Here is a 20,800-nt window from a genome sequence, read left to right on the forward strand (position 1 = left end):
CGTTATGAACTTATATTCACAAGTAGTAAATCTCACTAGTCATGATTGTGTTAAGTGAATCCTAGGTAGGAGTATCATGCTTTTAATAGTTACGAATGTCTCGTCAATGCTTATGGTTTTCAAAGAACTTAAGGACCTTTGATATGTCTTTCTATCATGCTTTTCATAGTTAGGGAACTTGATAAGGATAATTTGGTTGTGATGCGTATCCTATCCAATTCAATGAGTTAAGGAAAATCTGATGGTTAATTTGTGCTGTCACGGTTAACTTGGGGTGTTGTCATTCATAGTCTAAGGGAACAATACTGGAAATTGGTTTATTGCATATGTCATGTGTAGAGAATGATCCTCTTGCCAAGTTTTCACCATTCAAATCACCTAATTTACTTTGTTTTGCAATCTGTTTAATTTAGTTAAGTTTCATCAAAATCAATCCCCCTTCTAATTAAGTGTCTTAGATTAGTTAGAAAAGTGTTTAAATCTGTCCAATTTAGTGTTTTGAGTCTTACTAGTCTTAAATTCGTCCAAATAACTCCTTAGAGTCTGTTTTGAGTCTTTTTAACTTAGTTTTGTTGTTTTGAGTAGTTTGAGTCAGTTTTAAGTCTTAAGTGTCTAGTTTTGTGTTTTTGAGTCTAGTTGAGTGTTTGTAAGTCTAATTTGGTATTTTTCGAGTCATATTTGTGTAGATTAGCAACCCTAGTTAATCCCCAGTCTTGAACAATCCCTACTTACATCTATACTACAATTGTCAACAATAGGGTTTAATTTGTGTGTCAAGTAATTTTCACATCAAAACGTCCCATGAGACATATGATTTTCCAACCTTCCCTTTCAAATTTCTGACAAAAAATGGCCTTTTAAAGCAGTGCGCAACTCGCTTCTCCGATGTACCTTATTCAACTTGCGATACCTACAGTATGCAGTAAGCTTTCAACGAACAAAGGCATGATCTCCTAAAAGGATGTACTAAAGGAAAATTTGGATTATACAAAGTCGATGGAGCAACATATATGCAAGTATTTAACAATTAAATGGTAAAAGAATGCTTGTATGCACTCAATAACAAAACTAAAAACTTAATAACGAAATATAAAGCCTAGTAGTTGTGAACCAAGACCAACTCAAATTCAAAGCAAAGAGAGTTAAGATATCTTTATACCTTTGTAGGTCCTTTTTGCATAGGCATGGGATAATCACATAAAGTCAAGGCCTTCGTTCCTTTTCTCTTAGCTTCTTAGATCCATGAATACGGATGAAATCCTCTTACTTCTTGGCTCCTTAGATCCATGGATTTGGATGGTTGAAAGGATTCTCCAAAGCTCCCAAACTAGAGGGCCTCTACGTTTTGACACTAAGGAAGGATTAAAGAAGAAGATGAGTGGTGTTGGGCACAAAACTGGGTTAACTTAGCGACAACATAAAGTGTCAAGGTATGACCTTCACAAAGTTAGGCTGTGTCCTTGAAGGTAGACCACAAGGGTAGATGAGTCCTCATTAATAATGTAGAGTTTACATGATATAAAGGTTTGAATAGTATCATTAGGGATTATTTGTGGGACAATGTATCTTTTTATAGTTAAAGAGAGTCCTCTGTTCTCGTCAGTGGTTGATATAGGACTGTAGGAACTTTATTCTGGTGTTGATGCATGCCACGTTGTGATTGATCTTTTAAATAAATAAAATTGATTGGTGCTCGGTAGTTTATGGGTTAGTGAAATATGGTATAAATAGTGCTAACGTAAGTTCCTATATGAGAAAGGATTCTTGGTTAGGGGCTTGTAAAATCCAAATCACTGAAGAATCATGAAATTACCGAGTGCTGAAGTGTAGCAGTACATGGTAGGAGTCACCCCAAGTCTCCAACCGAGTAAGACAGTCGAAGGAGGTGGCTTGATTTTTTTCGAATTGCCAAAGGACCAAAATATTGAGTATCACCCTTGAAAAATGTATACAAAAAATAGTTCATCGCTCATGGCTAAAACACAAGAAAATATTTCTTTAAAATTGAGCCCTGCTTTAACTTATGTTTAGGCCGTGTCTCATTTGAGCGTATAAAATGTAGGGCCAGTCCTGATAGATTTGGGGCCTAGAGTGACGCCAAAAAATGTGCCCTAACTTCATATAAGAAAATTATTTGTTTTAACAATTCCTTGCACTTTGCATCCTTTGGCAACCTGAGATACAAGCATAGTGTGGTTAGCTAATTGAGATTGAATTTCAGCTATTGAACTTACCTCATGGACTTGTTGCCGTGGGATGTCTCTTTGTCCAACACCTTCGTATTGTTGTGCATTCAAAGCTCGGTTTGCAATTAAGATCTTGGCAGCCATCGGTGTTTTGTCAACCAAAGCACCCCTTGCCGAGGCATCTAACATTTGTCTCTCAATTAGAAGGAGTCCCTCGTAGAAATATTGAAGCAAAAGTTCTTCCTTCATTTGATGTTGAGGGCACGATGCAATAAGAGTCTTAAAACGCTCATAATATGCTGGAAATGATTCTCTTTGGCTTTGTTGAATGCCATTAATTCTCTTCATCAAGAGAATGACTCTCAATGTTGGGAAAAACTTTTCTAAGAATCCTCACTTCATGCTTTCCCAAGATGTGATGGTTATGGGTACCAGTTCATATAGCCAATCTTTAGCCTTTTCCAAAAGAAAGAATGGAAAGGCATTCATCTTCAGAATGTTCCTATCGACATTGATGGTTGTCATGCTCAAACATACCACTTCAAACTCCTTAAGATGCATGTTTGGATCTTCCATGAACAGCCTATGGTATCTGGAATGTGATGTAACAAGCTAGACTTCAATTCGAACTCATCGGTCTTCCCTTAGGCAGCCACGGGGTATTGAATGCAAAGGGGCACGACATTGTCCAACCCCGAGGCTGAAAGTTCTTTGATTGTACAATTGTTCGCTGCCATGACTTATTCTTCTTCTTCTTCTTCAAATTCAGATTCAGCCTCTGAACTTGAACTAGGTGGATTAGGTTCTGGTTGCTTCCTCTTCTTTCTCAAAGTTCATTTAAAATCGTCACCGAACTCTAAGATGTTTGCACGAATAGGGTGAGAACTATGAGTCATAAACTAGTACCTGAAACGAAGAAACAAACATGACTCAGCAACCAAGTATAAGGCACGGCAAAGACAACATAACCACACACACAAAACACTTTGACACTAAAAGAAAACACAAAGACACACGACACAAACAAGGGAGATTAGCAAGTTTGCTAATCCCTGGCAACGGCGCCAAAATTTGATGTGAAAATTAACTTGACACACAAATTAAACCCTATTGTTGACAATTGTAGTAAAGATGTAAGTAGGGTTCGTTCTAGACCGGGGATTAACTATGAATGCTAATCAATACAAATAAGACTTAAAAACACTAAATTAGACTCTATAGACTCAAAACTGACTCAAAACACTTAAAACAGCAACAAACAATAAAAAAGACTCAATTCTAGACCTAACAAGTGATTTTGACGAAAATAAACTTAACTTGACTCAAAAGATTAAAAGAAAACAGATTATGACTCAACTAACAAGACTTAATGAATGGGGGGTTGTTTTTGACGAATATAAAACTTAAAACAGAAACTTTGCATAAAACACTTTATAAAAACGAATTTAAGGTGAATTGAAAAGGGTGAAAGGCTAGTTAGAGGGTCCTTCTCCACACATGACATATGCATACAAACCAATTTCCAGTTATTATTCCTTTAGACTATGAATGACAACACCCCAAGTTAACCGTGATAGCACAAATTAACGATTAGGTTTTCCTTAACTCATTGAATTGGATGGAATACACATCGCAACCAAATTATCCTTATCAAGTTCCCTAACTATGAAAGCATGATAGAAAGACATATCAAAGGTCATTAAGTTCTTTGAAAACCATAAGCATTGACGAAACATTCGTAACTATGAAAAGCATGATACTCCTGCCAAGGATTCACTTAACACAATCATGACTAGTGACTTTCACTACTTGTGAATATAAGTTCATAACGATTAGGTGAAACTCCCTTATACTTTAGCATCAAATTCATGCATGGAAATTAAGTATGCATCCCCAATCAACATACATAAACAAGTTTTGATAACTCAGATAAGCAAATCACATTCAAGACTCAAGAAACAATAACTGGATGTGATCAATTCATATAAAACATATAATTATGGCTTCGAATTTACCTCCAACTATAAAGAAATTAGTTCCACATGTCTTTAGAAACTGAAAACAACATTAAATCCAACATTGAAACAAATCTAATGATAGAAAGAACCAGGAACGTCCCAGCAACTCCAATGGCAGATTTTGAACCCTTTTTGGATTGCAAGCCACGGCACAAAGCTCCTTCTTCTTCCTCCTTCCTTGCAAGCACTTAATGAATATATGGGGGGTGGTGGTTCTAAATAAATGCAACGGCACTTGTATTTATAGGGAGAAAAAGGCACGGCCTAGGTAGATTTGAAGAAGGATTGGCACTCCAAATCCCTAAGGAAAAAGGTTAACAAAATGGCAGAAACTAGGAAGAATTAGGAATAAGTTTAGTGGTAGGAAACATGGAAACATGGCTTCTAGAAAGGCTAGGTGCGGCTGATTTGTAGGGTTCTAGAAGAAGGGGTGCGGCACCCTTATAGGATTATGTTAAGGTTTCTAGAAATCTGCATTTAGGTGTCCTAAATTGAAAATAATTCCCCGTTGCAGCTGGAAGTAAGGTAGATTAGGATAAAGTTAAGATAAGATATGATAAGGTTAGTTTGGATAAGATAAGATTGGATAAGGTTTTGGATAATGATCCTTCGTTTTAGCTGATTCCTTATCTTCTTTGTCTTGGATTTATTTTCTTCATCTTTTCAGCACATTCTTAGCGTCTTGAACTTCAAAAACGTCCATCCACCTTGCTCCATGCATATGCTATCCATTCATAGCCCAAAATTGCTCCAAATTACACTTTCTTGCCAACTTTGTCATATGAACCTACAAACACACGAAAATAGCTTAAAACACTATAATAAGTAAGAACTAACAGCATAAATGCAAGAAAACAAGCTAACTAAGTCACAAGCTAACTAAGTCCCCTAACCCCGTTAGGAACATTCCGTTAAAAAGTAATGGAAACCATTAAACTAACCAATGCTATTAGGAATATTCCGTCAAAGTTGATGGAATATTCCGTCATCCCCTACCTTCGAAATCCAGCGACCGTCGCCGTCGTCGGAAAACTGGGAATTGGAAAAACCTTGATATCTCAGTCAATTATCAACCAAATTCCATGAAACTTGAACCAAAATGAAGCTTAGGACGAATAGAACATAATCTTACCAATTCCAAGCTCCAAAAATCATGGGATCTAGCCAGAGAAAGCACGATAATTCCAGCCAAACTTCAAATGCATATATCTCGATTTCCTGACGTCCAAATCATGCCATTTTTCTTTTTCGAACTTCGTGAGGATGATTCAAAGCTTCCTATGCCCTTAAAAACTCCTAAAAACCTCACCATAATTAGTGCATGAATAGTACCTAAATCAGAGTTTGTGAGAAACTAGGGTTTTCGAAGGTTTTGAGTCTAAATAAAGGTATAAATAAACTCCTAGGCATGCAAAGAGTTTGAATGTTACCTTTAAAACCTCGATCCATGCCTGAAATGGAAAGCTTCGAGTTCGTCCGTACAAAGTTGACGAAAACAGAAGAAAATCGAGTGGGAGGAAAGAGAAAGTTGGGGTGTGTGTGTGGTCCAAAGTTGTCCACTCCAACCAACCAAAACAACAAACTAACTTAATTTCCAATTAGTTCCGCATACATAGGAAAATAACTTGGGACCTAAAACTAAGTCATGTATTGATAGGAGCATTTTTATGCGACTTAATTGGCTTGTTCTCGTACGTTTACGTTGTGTTTCTTTAGTTATTTTAGTGTTTAAAGTCACTTTTATGTGTTTTCAGGTTTTAAGGACAAAGTATGCATACATGTGCATTTTGGAGTCGTTTGGAGCACTTTTTGTGCATCAAATGGATTGCATATGCTTGGAAGTAAGAAGATGGACGAAATTGAAGATCAAATGAGCATAGGATTGAATAATGATGTGCTCCACCCTTGCCATTACTCTTCCTTGCCGTGCAAGGAAGAGTCATTCTTTCCTAAATCTTGCATTTAAACACTTTCCTAATCTACTTTAAAGCCTTGCCACACCTTTTAGCTTATTTCCTTTAAATTTCTGATTTGTTTCCCTAAATTGTAGAAGCTTTAGACTTAATTTCTGTTTACCTAGTTAACCTAAGGTTTTATTTCGTTTATCCCTTTAAATAAACCCCTTGTTGTAGCAAACACATGGCAAAGAAAAGAATGTTGCAGCACACATATGGGAGCACACGGCATGGCAGAAATTATGGTGTGTTTTTGTGGTGAAATGATGAAGCATGTGTGTGTTTTGTGGTTGAAATGATGCAAAGAACATGTGTGTGTGCAAGTGTAATGGTAAAGCAAAGAACATGGCAGCAAACACATGACAAAGAAATCAAACACATGACAAAGAAAGCAAGCACATGGAGCACACGGCATGGGCAGAAATTGTGGGTGTTTGGTGATTGAAATAATGAAGCATGTGTATGTAAATGTAAAGGGGAAACATGACAACTCACACCCACACAAGATGCACATGCAAAGGAAATGGAGTGGTCCTCTCTCAAGCCTATAAATACCACCTCCCATATTCATCAACACAACAGATTTTGATCCTTTACCTTAGTCGCACCTCTCCATCACCATTCTCTAAAAATTCAGCCAAACACCACCCCTAGCCACACCACCCATCAACCCTAAACCTTTCCATACCATTCCCCATCCATTCTACACCATAAAAACCACCCAAAACCTGTTCTAAATCTCTTATGCCGTGACTATTGCAGGGAAGGAAGGAGAAGGAACATCTTGTGCCGTGCCTATGCCCAAGCCTTAGGAGTGTTGGAGCGTTTCTAGGTGTTTTCTATCATTGATTTCAATGTTTAATTTAAGTTATATTTGTGTAATTGCGAGCATGAGGAACTAAACCCCTCTTAGTTAGGGGGTGATTCGAAACTATGTTCATGCTTGCAATATGATTTGATTACATCCAGTTGTGAATTCAATTTACTTATCCGTTCGTATAAAAACTGATTTGTGTATGTTGGTTGAGAGTGCACGCTTAATTTTCATGCATGAATTTGACGCTAGAATATAAGGGAGTTTCACCTAATCGTTATGAACTTATATTCACAAGTAGTGAAGGTTGCTAGTCACAATCACGTTAAGTAAATTCTTGGCATAAGTTTCATGCAAATCATAGTAACGAGTGCCTCGTCAATGCTTATGTTTTTCATAGAACTTAATGATTCTTGCTTGTATCTCTATTATGCAATTCATGTAGGGAACTTGTAGGGAATGTTTTGGGTTGTCGGATGCAATCATCCAACCCAATAACTTGTGGAAAAAACTGAGGGTTAATTAGTGCAATTCACGGTTAATTTGGGGCGTTGAGTATTCATAGTTTATCGAAAAGCAACTGGAAATCGTTTTGTATGCAAGTGTGACATGTGTGGAGAAGAACCTCCTAGCTAGCCTTCCATCCATAAGTTTCATTCAAATTCATTTACAATCTGTTTTGTTTTACAAAGTTTGTTTTGTTTTCAAATTCGTCAAGAACCAATCTCCCATTTATTTCAAAGTGTTAGATTAGTTAGTAAACACTTTAGTTTGTGTTTTTAAGTGTTTTGATTCACCCAAACTTGTCTAAGACTCTGTTTACTTTGTTCTTGTCTTAATTTAATTATTTTCGTCCAAAATCAACCCCATCTTATTTCTTTGAGTCATATTAATTAGAACTTGTCTTAGATTATGTTTTTAAGTGTTTTAGTTCATTAGAAAACCAAAATTCGTCCAAGTTTGTGTTAGAGTTCCAAAACTGCCCAGAAAGTGTTTTTAAGGCAGTTTTGAGTCTTTGGTTGCTATTTTGAATCTTTTTGTTTATCTTAGTATTTTAAAGTATAGTTTTGCATTCTTTGAGTCTAGTTTAGTGTTTTAAACTTTGTTTTTACATTTTCAAGTCAGTTTCCAAGTGATTTAGCAATCCCTCCTAATCCCCGGCCTAGAACGATCCCTACTTACATACTTTACTACATTTGATAAAAAGAGGGTTTAATTTGTGTGCTTATATATTTAGCATTAAATTTTTGGCGCCGTTGCCGGGGATTAGGAGGGATTGCTAAACCTTTCCATACCATTCCCCATCCATTCTACACCATAAAAACCACCCAAAACCTGTTCTAAATCTCTTATGCCGTGACTATTGCAAGGAAGGAAAGAGAAGGAACATCTTGTGCCGTGCCTATGCCCAAGCCTTGGGGAGTGTTGGAGCGTTTCTAGGTGTTTTCTATCTTTGATTTCAATGTTTAATTTAAGTTATCTTTGTGTAATTGCGAGCATGAGGAACTAAACCCCTCTTAGTTAGGGGGTGATTCGAAACTATGTTCATGCTTGCAATATGATTTGATTACATCCAGTTGTGAATTCAATTTACTTATCCGTTCGTATAAAAACTGATTTATGTATGCTGGTTGAGAGTGCACGCTTAATTTTCATGCATGAATTTGACGCTAGAATATAAGAGAGTTTAACCTAATCGTTATGAACTTATATTCACAAGTAGTGAAGGTTGCTAGTCACAATCACGTTAAGTAAATTCTTGGCATAAGTTTCATGCAAATCATAGTAACGAGTGCCTCGTCAATGCTTATGTTTTTCATAGAACTTAATGATTCTTGCTTGTATCTCTATTATGCAATTCATGTAGGGAACTTGTAGGGAATGTTTTTGGTTGTCGTATGCAATCATCCAACCCAATAACTTGTGGAAAAACTGAGGGTTAATTAGTGCAATTCACGGTTAATTTGGGGCGTTGAGTATTCATAGTTTATCGAAAAGCAACTGGAAATCGTTTTGTATGCAAGTGTGACATGTGTGGAGAAGAACCTCCTAGCTAGCATTCCATCCATAAGTTTCATTCAAATTTATTTACAATCTGTTTTGTTTTACAAAGTTTGTTTTGTTTTCAAATTCGTCAAGAACCAATCTCCCATTTATTTCAAATTGTTAGATTAGGCAGTAATCACTTTAGTTTGTGTTTTTAAGTGTCTTGAGTCAAGTCATAACCCAATTTCGTCCAATTTAGTGTTAGGTGTTCAAAACTGCCCAGAAAGTGTTTTTAAGGCAATTTTGATTGTTTATTTGCTGTTTTGAATCTTTTTGTTTATCTTATTATTTTAAAGTATAGTTTTGCATTCTTTGAGTCTAGTTTAGTGTTTTAAACTTTGTTTTTACGTTTTCAAGTCAGTTTCTAAGTGATTTAGCAATCCCTCCTAATCCCTGGCCTAGAACGATCCCTACTTACATACTTGCTACAATTGATAAAAAGAGGGTTTAATTTGTGTGCTTATATATTTCGCATCATGTACACACACCACTACCCACGTTTAAGGGTAAAACAGTCCTTTCACACCATCGATAAATTATCCCAGGACGGGCTGTGATAATCTACCCACCTTATAAAATTTCGCCCTCGAATTCGAACATTAAATACAACCACTAATAATCATAAAAGAACCTTGGATACATCTATCTCATCCGATCTTCTGTCTCCCAAGTGGCCTCTTCCACTGAGTGATTTCTCCACAAAACTTTCACCAAATGCACTGTCTTATTCCTCAGCTTCTAATCCTTCCAATCCAAAATAGTCATTGGCTCCTCATTGTAAGTCAAATCCGGATTAATTTCTAGAGGTTGATGAGGTATTACATGAGAAGGATCTGAGACATAATGTCGAAGCATCGAAACATTAAACACATCATGCACTTTGGACAACTCTGGAGGCAACTCAAGTCTATAAGCAACTTCACCAACTCTTTCAGTGATTAAATACGGCCCGATGTACCTAGGACTTAACTTTTTTCTAAATAGCACAGCACCTCTCCATGGTGATAGCTTCAAAAACACCCAATGACCTACTTTATACACCTGGTTAGTGGCATGCTTGTCTGCTAAGCTCTTTTGTCGATCCTAGGCCACTTTTGAAGGGAAATCTGTGAGATTCATGTGGGATTTCTTAATGACTAGCATGCATATACAATTCAAAATTCATATACATGAGCAACGGAAGCATGTTATCATATAATATCAAAGATCTAGTCATGCAAATCCCCTTCAAGGTTCATAGGTTTATATATAATGCATCAAAACATTTTATAGAATCAAGAACAAAGTGAAGGTTAGTCTTATACCTCTTGATCTTGATTTTAGACCAAGCATGGACCACCTCCAAGCTCTTTGCTCCTTGAAATCCTTGATGCTAGCTTCCCTCCTTGCCTCCTCCACTTTGTTAGAATGAGTGCTCCTAGGTTCTCTTCAAGTTTCCAAAGTAGGAAACCTCTAAAGATCCTCACCCACAAATATAGTGAGAAGGATGAAGGAATAACCAAAAGAGTGAAAGATTGTTAGCTAAAACACTCTCTTTGGTGGCCGGCCCTTTGTATAGTTTTTGGAGAGATATTCTTTTCTCTTTTGTTGTTCTAAACACCAAAAAAATAACTTAAGGAAAATATCAATATAAAGTCCCTTATATATCAAAGAAAACCTAGCCAACAAATTGACTAAATATCTCACCCAATCCACACCTATATGGCCGGCCTCTTTGTTGTTCTTTTGGGCTTTGGGCTTTTACAATTTCAAGTCATCCAATGCTTGAATAAAAGCCCAATGGGTTTAGGCCCAATGGGCCCAATTAAACCCGAACGTTTCTTTAAGCCCAAAACGATCTTTATCGCTTTTATGATTTCTTTAGACTTTCTAAATTAATCACAACAATTAATTAATCCAATTAATCATTTCCATCATCCATTAGTTACTCACTACAATAGTGTATCGGTGAACAATCTTTTAGGTTCTAATTAGCAAGGCAGTGAGGTGATCGGAACCAATCCAATTAATTCAATCACTTGTTGAATTGAAACTTCATTTCAATTCACCATTCTTCTTTGGTGGCTACATTTAATCATCTAGAAGAACTCACAAGCTATGATTGACATCTAACCATATGTCATAGCTACCCAAGCTAATGTAGAAGTTTAATCGAAGAACCTATTCAGTTGGAATTACAATGTAATTCGATCCTTCTCTAATACAATACTCTCAATCACATCATTAGGATATGGATATTATGTCAAACCCCTAATGTGATTATTCCTTCATATATGATTCATTTGAGTCGTATAGGAACGCTTTCCTTTTAATACGCTCGATACTTCGGCCGAAGATTCCCGAATCATATCTTAGAGTATTCTTCCTCTCTTATCGAGGATTAGAGATTCCTTGTTGCGCATACACTTGCCTTCATGACTAAGTGGCTTAACCCCAATCATGCCGTGGACACCCTCGAATGGGGAGACTTTGACATAATCAAAGATTAAGTACTTAACCACAAGACAACGACGATGCCTCAGGTCTAAGGATTACTTACATCATTCCAACCATTAGAGTTACTTGCTTGACATGTGAGTAGACCTCCATGCAAGTACTCTCGTTCGATTGTGTTTAGTGAACTCATTCCCCTAATGAGCACCTACATACTTGTCTTAGTGTCACAACACGAATGGGATGAGACTTTCCATCCTTCCATTTGAAGCAGACATAGTATGTACTGGTCTAAGCATTGTCAGTATCCCTCCGACAATCCAATGACCAGGAACCTTTTGGACATCTGGTTATGTGAAGAAGGTCTCTGTAGTCTAACATCATTAGATTACTTCTTCAATCGATCCATTGTCCATGGATACACTATTAAGGACATATTTCGTTTATTGAGATAGTCCTAATTCGTGTCTTTGCCTTTGATGTATAAGATTCATCCATAAATTCATTTATTTGTCCTGAAAGATTTCTTCCAAAGATTGACTTTCAGGGCATATTTCCAACAACTTTCAGGTTAGACTTAATTACCTAAATATTCTGAGTAGTCTCTTCCATTATCTCAGGACCCACTAAAACTCTTTCACTAACCTCTGACCAGCATAATGGCGTTCGACAAGACTTGCCATAGAGTGCTTCAAATGGTGCCATACCAATACTTGAATGGTAACTGTTGTTGTAAGCGAACTTCATCAAATCCAAACAATTATGCCAACCATCGTCAAACTGCAGCACTGAAGATCTTAGCATATCCTCTAATGTCTGAATAATCCTATCAGATTGTCCATCTGTCTGAAGATGATATGTCGTACTATAAAGAAATCTTGTACCAAGAGTTTCCTATAATGCTATCCAGAACTTAGAAGTAAATTGAAGATCCTGGTCCGAGATAATATCAACTGGAACACCATGGTACTTCACAATCTTCGATATGAATAATTTAGCTAATCGGCTTAATGGATATTTTTCCCTCACTAGAATAAAGTGTGCTGACTTAGTAAGCTGATCAACTATCAGCCAAATGCTGTCATAATCATTTTGTGTACGAGGAAGCTTGTACACAAAATCCATGGTAATATTTTCCCATTTTCACTGTGGAACGGGAAGTGGCTGCACCAACCCAAATGGTTTCTTCCTTTCATCTTTAACCTGTTGGCAAATGGCACAAATACTTGGCAATTTCTCTTTTCATACTCGGCCAATAATAAAATGGTCGAATGGTATGATACATCTTGGTACCTCCTGGATGCATTGCATATGCCGAAATAAGTGCTTCATCAAGGATTTCTTTCTTTAACTTTACATTATTCAGCACATACATTCTACTCTCTTGCATAAGCATGCCATTAGTTTCTCGAATTCTGAAATCTTTCTTCTTCCCCTGATTCCTTGCTTGAATTATTTCCTGTGTCTCTTCATCATTCATCTGCGCCTCGAGCACACGATCAATTAAGATTGGCCTAACTTGAAAATTTGCAAGTAAGGCTTCCTCTTTATCTTCCACTCCTAACTCCACTCTAGTGGACCTCAAATCTGCAAGAAGAGGAACATGACAATCATAGATGGCATCTCTAGCTGGAGTCTTTCTACTAAGTGCATCTACCACTGCATCGTGTTGGAAATATGCCCTGAAAGTCAATCTTTGGAAGAAACCTTTTAGGACAAATGAATTGATGTATGGATGATTCTTATACATCAAATGGCAAACACACGAATTAGGACTATCTCAATAAATGATATATGTCCTAAATAGTGTATCCATGGACAGTGGATCGATTGAAGAAGTAATCTAATGATGTTAGACTACAGAGACCTTCTTCACATAACCAAATGTCCAAAAAGGTTCCTGGTCGTTGGATTGTCGGAGGGATACTGACAATGCGTAGACCGGTACATACTGTGTCTGCTTCAATTGGAAGGATGGAAAGTCTCATCCCATTCGTGTTGTGACACTAAGACAAGTATGTAGGTGCTCATTAGGGGAATGAGTTCACTGAACACAATCGAACGAGAGTACTTGCATGGAGGTCTACTCACATGTCAAGCAAGTAACTCTAATGGTTGGAAAGATGTAAGTAATCCTTAGACCTGAGGCATCGTCGTTGTCTTGTGGTTAAGTACTTAATCTTTGATTATGTCAAAGTCTCCCCATTCGAGGGTGTCCACGGCATAATTGGGGTTAAGCCACTTAGTCATGAAGGCAAGTGTATGCGCAACAAGGAATCTCTAATCCTCGATAAGAGAGGAAGAATACTCTAAGATATGATTCGGGAATCTTCGGCCGAAGTATCGAGCGTAATAAAGGAAAGCGTTCCTATACGACTCAATTGAATCATATAAGAAGGAATAATCACATTAGGGGTTTGACATAATATATCCATACCCTAATGATGTGATTGAGAGTATTGTATTAGAGAAGGATCGAATTACATTGTAATTCCAACTGAATAGGTTCTCCGAATAAACTTCTACATTAGCTTGGGTAGCTATGACATATGGTTAGATGTCACTCATAGCTTGTGAGTTCTTCTAGATGATTAAATGTAGTCATGAAAGAAGAAAGGTGAATTGAAATGAAGTTTCAATTCACTAAGTGATTGAATTAAATTGGATTGGTGCCAATCACCTCACTGCCTTGCTAATTAGAACCTAAAAGATTGTTCACCAATACACTATTGTAGTGAGTAACTAATGGATGATGGAAATAATTAATTGGATTAATTAATTGTTGTGATTAATTTAGAAAGTCTAAAGAAATCATAAAAGCGATAAAGATCGTTTTGGGCTTAAGAAACGTTCGGGTTTAATTGGGCCCATTGGGCCTAAACCCATTGGGCTTTTATTCAAGCATTGGATGACTTGAAATTGTAAAAGCCCAAAGCCCAAAAGAACAACAAAGAGGCCGGCCATATAGGTGTGGAAAGGGTGAGATATTTAGTCAAGTGTTGACTAAGTTTTCTTTTGTCTATATAAGGAACTTTATAAGATATTGTTCATTAGGGTTTATGTGTGGTTAAAACAACAAAGAGGCAAAATAATATCTCTCTAAAATCACTACAAAGGCCGGCCACCAAAGAGGGTGATTTAGCTAACAATCTTTCACCCTTTTGGTTATTCCTTCATCCTTCTCACTACACTAGTGGGTGAGGATCTTTAGAGGTTTCCTACTTTGGGAACTTGAAGAGAACCTAGGAGCACTCATTGTAACAAAGTGGAGGAGGCAAGGAAGGAAGCTAGGCTCAAGGAGTTCAAGGAACAAAGGGCTTGGAGGTGGTCCATCCTTGGTCTCAAGTCTAGATCAAGAGGTATAAGACTAAACCTTCACTTTGTTCTTTTTCTCTAAAATTTTATTTGATGCATTATATATAAACCTATGAACCTTGAAGGGGATTTGCATGACTATAGCTTTGATAATTTGTTATAAATGCTTCCGCTGCTTTCGTATATCAAAATGGTTTTGGATATGCATGATAGTTATTTAGAAATCCCATACATGAATCTCATAGTTTTTCCCTTCATTTCGTGCAATCATAATCACTAAGTAACTCAATCCACCTCTGCTGCCGAATATTAAGATCTCTCTGAGTAAAAAAGTACTGAAGACTTTTATGATCCATGAAGATCTTACATTTCTCACCATAAAAATAATGTCTCTAAATCTTCAAAGCAAAGATGATAGCTGCTAACTCCAGATCATGAGTAGGGTAATTCTTATCATGAGGTTTCAACTGTCTCGAAGCATAAGCAATCACCCTACCATGTTGCATCAATACACAACATAGACCATTCAAAGAAGCATCACGGTAGACCTCAAAATTACTGCTATCATATGGGAGTGCTAAAATAGGTGCATGAGTGAGATAATACTTCAACTGCTGAAAACTTTGCTCGCAATTATCATCCCACTTAAACTTAACATCCTTCCTGGTCAACCTCGTCAATGGTAAAGCAATCACTGAAAAATCCTTAACAAACTGTCTATAATAGCCTGCAAGGCCAAAAAAACTTCGTACCTCAGTGACGGTTCGAGTTTGCTCCCAATTCTCCATAGCTGCCACTTTTTGAGAATCCACTCGAATACCTTAAGCTGATATTACATGTCCCAAAAATGCCACTTGATCTAACCAGAATTGGCATTTGCTAAACTTAGCATATAACTGGTGTTCCCTTAAACTTTTCAACACCAATTTAAGATGTCTAGCATGCTCTGCTCTAGTCTTAGAGTATACCAGAATATCGTCAGTGAAGACAATAACAAACCTGTCCACATATGGTTGGAATACTCGATTCATTAAATCCATGAAAGCTGCTGGTGCATTACTTAACCCAAATGGCATCACAAGAAACTCATAATGACCATATCGAGTCCTGAAAGCTGTTTTAGGGACATTTTCACTTCTAATCTTCAACTGGTAGTAACCAGATCTCAAGTTAATCTTAGAGAACACACAAGCACCTCGGAGTTGATCAAACAAATCATCTAAACGAGGCAATGGATAACGGTTCTTAATTGTTACCTGATTCAATTGCCTGTAATCAATGCATAGCCTCAAAGTTCTGTCTTTCTTCCTCACAAAAAAAACTGGAGCTCCCCAAGGTGAAGTACTAGGTTGAATAAAACCTTTATCCACTAATTCTTGCAACTGAACTTTTAATTCCCTTAATTCAGCAGGAGCCATTCTATATGGAGTCAAAGATATAGGATTCGTAGCTGGAAGCAAATCAATAGTGAACTCCACATCTCTATCTGGCGGCAATCCAGGCAAATCATCAGGTAACACATCCGGAATGCCTGACGACACGCACATCCTCCACACTATTAGGAGCATTATCATTTAACACCACATGAACCAAATATCCCTGACAACCTTTCGACAACAATCTTTTGGCTTTCATGGCAAAAATAACACCATGCCTCACCCCGCTTGGTTATCCTACAGATGTAACTTCAGGTAATCCAGGACGATGAAATGTGACTATCTTTCCATAACAATCTATTTTGGCACGATTGTAGTGCAACCAATCAATGCCCAAAATCACATCAAAATCAACAATGTTTAAAGGAATAAGGTTAGCTGGCATAACAACATCTTCCACCATCACTGGACATTCTGGATATACCAGATCCACATAATATCTCTCCCTTCTAGGCATAGAAAACTCTAAATAGTATCTTAGAGATGTAGGATAAGGTTGCGTCATTTGAGCAAATGTATGAGAAACAACAGAATGCGTAGCACCACAATCAATCAATACTCTAGCAAAATGACCAAAAATATTTAACATACCCATGATTAAATCAGGATTATTCTTAGCATCTTGCAGTGTCATGTTATGGATACGTCCCTAATTCTGTTGTCGTCCACCACGACCTCTGCTAGCATGAATACCTCATCCTTGTCTTGGCGGACTAGACTGCCTCAAAGATCCTGCATTGCTAGCAGCAATCTCTACCTGCTGGGGCTGACCCCCCTGGTACGACTAGGATCCACTTGCTAAATATGGTTGATATGGCATAGAACCTCCCTGATACTAAGGGTAACCACCCTGATAATGAGGATCCTGTAAGTATTGATACTGCCCTGTAGCATAAGGAGTGGCGTCGTCCTGATAATGATAAGCACATCCATGACAAGCCTGAGCATAACTACTAGGTCCTGAAGCTTGCTGGGTCGGCGTAGATGGTGGTAAGAAAGGTTGTTGGGGCCTCTGCTAATTTTGAGGGCAATGTGCAGCCCTATGCCCCATTTGTCTATAAGTACAGCATGTACTGCTGCCTCTCATACATTCTCCAAAATGCCTATTATTACACCTGTAGCATAAAGGAGCACCTAAACCACCTGAACCACCAAAGTCCATCTACCTCTGAAATCTCAGGCCTCCTGAAAATCTACCACCTCCCCTCTATGGTGCGAAATATATAAGCACACAAATTAAACCCTCTTTTTATCAATTGTAGCAAGTATGTAAGTAGGGATCGTTCTAGGCGGGGGATTAGGAGGGATTGCTAAATCACTTGAAAACTGACTCAAAACGTAAAAACAAAGTTTAAAACACTAAACTAGACTCAAAGAATGCAAAACTAAACTCTAAAACTCTAAAACAAACCAAAAGACTAAAAACGGCCCAGAAACACTCAAAATTGCCTTAAAAACACAATCTGGGTAGTTTTGAACACAAAATACAATTTGGACGAAAATAGGTTATAACTTGACTCAAGACACTTAAAAACATAAACTAAATTGATTTCTAACTAAGATGACTCAACAAAATAAAGGGGGATTGATTTTAGATGAATTTAAAAACAAAACACAAACTTTGTAACTTGAACAGATTTTAAAACGAATTTGGTTAAAGCGAATGAATAGAAAGCTAGCTAAGGGGTTCTTCTCCACACATGTCACACTTGCATACAAAACAATTTCCAATTGCTTTTCAATAACCCATGAATTCTCAACACCCCAAGTTAATTAGATACGCTTAAATTAACTTTCAGATTTCCCTTAAGTCAATGAATTGGATGGAAAAAGCGCATCCTAACCAAATTATTCCTCAAAAGTTCCCTACATGAAAGCGCATAATAGAGATACAATCAAAGATCATTACGTTCAATGGAAATCATAAGTATTGACGAGGCACTTGTAACTATGAAAGGGCATGATACTTATGCCAAGAATTTACTTAACACGATTGTAATCAACAACCTTTACTACTTGCGAATATAAGTTCATAACGATTAGGTGAAACTCCTTTATATCCTAGCATTAGATTTATGCATGAAAATTAAGCGTGCAGTCTCAACCAATACACACAAATCAGTTTAATTCAAATAGATAAGCAAATTGAATCCACAACTTATGAAACGCAATTAGAAGTAATCAAATCATATAGCAAGCATAAACATGGTTTCGAATCCCCCCTAGCCAAGGGGGGGTTTAGTTCCTCATATGCACAAAGCAAAGATAAATAAGTTTAGACATTGAAATTCAAAAAAAGAAAACACCTAGACACTCCAACTTGGGCAGCAGGTGCATCCACGAAGTTCCTTCTTCCTCCTTGTTGCGGCACAGAGATTATGGACAGGTTTTGGGTGGTATTTGTATGGGGGAATGGATATGGAATGGTATGAGAGTGGTTAGGGTGGATGATGAGTGCGGCAAGGGTTTGTTTTTGGCATAAATTAGGGAGAATGGTGATGGAAGGCTGCGGCAGAGAGTAGGGATGATTTCTGGCGTGATTTATGTATTATGATGGGTGGTAATTTGGCTAGGGTTGAGATATGAGTATATATAGGCACCTAAAACCCTAGGGTAATCAGATATGGACTTGGATAACCCAAATCCACAAGGAAAATGGCTTAGAAATCAAAATCCACAAGGGAAAAGGTCCACAAGGTGCGGCAAGTTTGGATAGGGTAAGATAAGGCTTCTAGAAAGCCTTGCAAGGCAAGGAAAATGGTTCTAGAAAAGGATAAGTGCGGCAAGGATTAGGGGAAAAAGGATAGGGCTTCTAGAAACCCAAAACCAAGAGGAAATAGACCCTAACCCACGGCAAGGATAAGGAATGCTCTCCAACCTTTCTTTGTGTCTTCCAACGCTTAGGAACCTTCTAATGTTGCTGAAACTTAAGGCCATTTAGGTTTAGGAAAGATCAACCTAAAATAGGAACTTTTAGGCTTAACTTTCCTACTTCAAGTAGGAAACCTTGTTTGAGTAGGAATCTTCATTCTTCTAGGAATCCATCTTCAACTAGGAATCCCTCGTTGATTAGGAATCCTTCTTCAATTAGGACTCCTTCTTGGACTAGGAATCCTCAAATCTTCAAATCTTCAATTTCGTCCAAACCTTTTGTTCCAAGCATGTGCTATTCAATCCAAGCTCACTTTTGCTCCAAAAAGCTCCAATTTGCATCTTTTTGTATAATATGCCATTAAAACCTGAAAACACATGAAAATAGCTTAAAAGACTACTTTAACTAAGAAAACATAACGAAAATACATAAGAAATAACTAACTAAGGCGCATAAATATGCTCCTATCACTCTATACATTAGAGCTCAAACCTCCACTAGAAGAGCTAGAATTAACGCCACTTCTATTAAAACTCTGGGTCTTACGAGGTCCTTAAGATGATTGACCTTTACCTTTATCATATTGCCTCTGGTTCCCATTCTTTTCTTCTTTATCTTCACTTTCACTGGGCATGTTCTCTGAGTCCTTAATTCGCAGTAAAACCTCATAAAACTCCTGGTAAGTAGCACAGGGAGTCGATGTCGTTATAGAACGCCATTTATTCTTAGTACCCAACCTAAAGCTGATAAGAGCATATTTATGCGACTTAATTAGCTTGTTTCCTTGCATTTACTTAATTAGTTCTTAGTTATTTTAGTATTTTAAGCTATTTTCATGTGTTTGTAGGTCCATAGGCTTTATGAAGCAATAAGGTGCATTTTGGAGACTTTTGGAGCAAAATTGGGCTTGGAATGGATAACATAAGCTTGGAGCAAAAGGAATGGACGAAATTGAAGACTTGAAGATGTTAGGATTCCTAATCAAAGAAGGATTCTTACTCAAATGAGGATTCTTAATTGAAGTAAGAAAGTTAAGCCAAGGTTTCCTATTTTGGTTTGACCTTTCCTAATCCTAAATGTCCCTAAGTTTCAACAACATTAAAGGTCTCCTATGCATTCTAAGACACAAACTAAAGGTTCTTTGCACCATTCTAGCGCTTGCCGCACCACCTTTCCCTTTCCCCTTCCATTCTCCTTCCTTACCGCACAAGGGAGACCTTCGCTTTTTAATTTAAGACCTTTCGTCTTTCCCTTTGCCTTTGCTGCACCCTATATTCCCTTTCCTTTTAATTTCTGACTTTGACTTAGTCTTTTTCCTAGTGGTTTTATAATAAAAATCCTTTTCTCATTTAATTTCTGCTGCACTTTTACCTTATTTCCCTGGGTTTTAGATACTTGGCTATTTTTAATAAACCTTGGCCGCACCCTTTGAAGATCTATCATGCCATACACCATCTCTACACACCCCGAATTCATCCCACTACTCTGCCACACCCTACACTCATTCTCCACCATTCCCATACATTCATACCTTCAACCACACATCCACACACCATCCCTCTACTTTGCCGCACCCCCTTAACAACCCAAATCCATTCCTAACCTAGAAACACATCCAAAATCATCCCTTAAGCTCTGTGCTGCAACAAGGAAAAGAAAAGAGAAGAGATTGAACATGCAGGGCATTCAAGTTAACTTCCCTGGGCGTTTTAGGTGTAATCAATC

The sequence above is a fragment of the Malus domestica genome, chromosome 02 (genome assembly GCF_042453785.1).
Source record: "Malus domestica chromosome 02, GDT2T_hap1".
In the NCBI taxonomy this organism is placed as follows: Eukaryota; Viridiplantae; Streptophyta; class Magnoliopsida; order Rosales; family Rosaceae; genus Malus; species Malus domestica.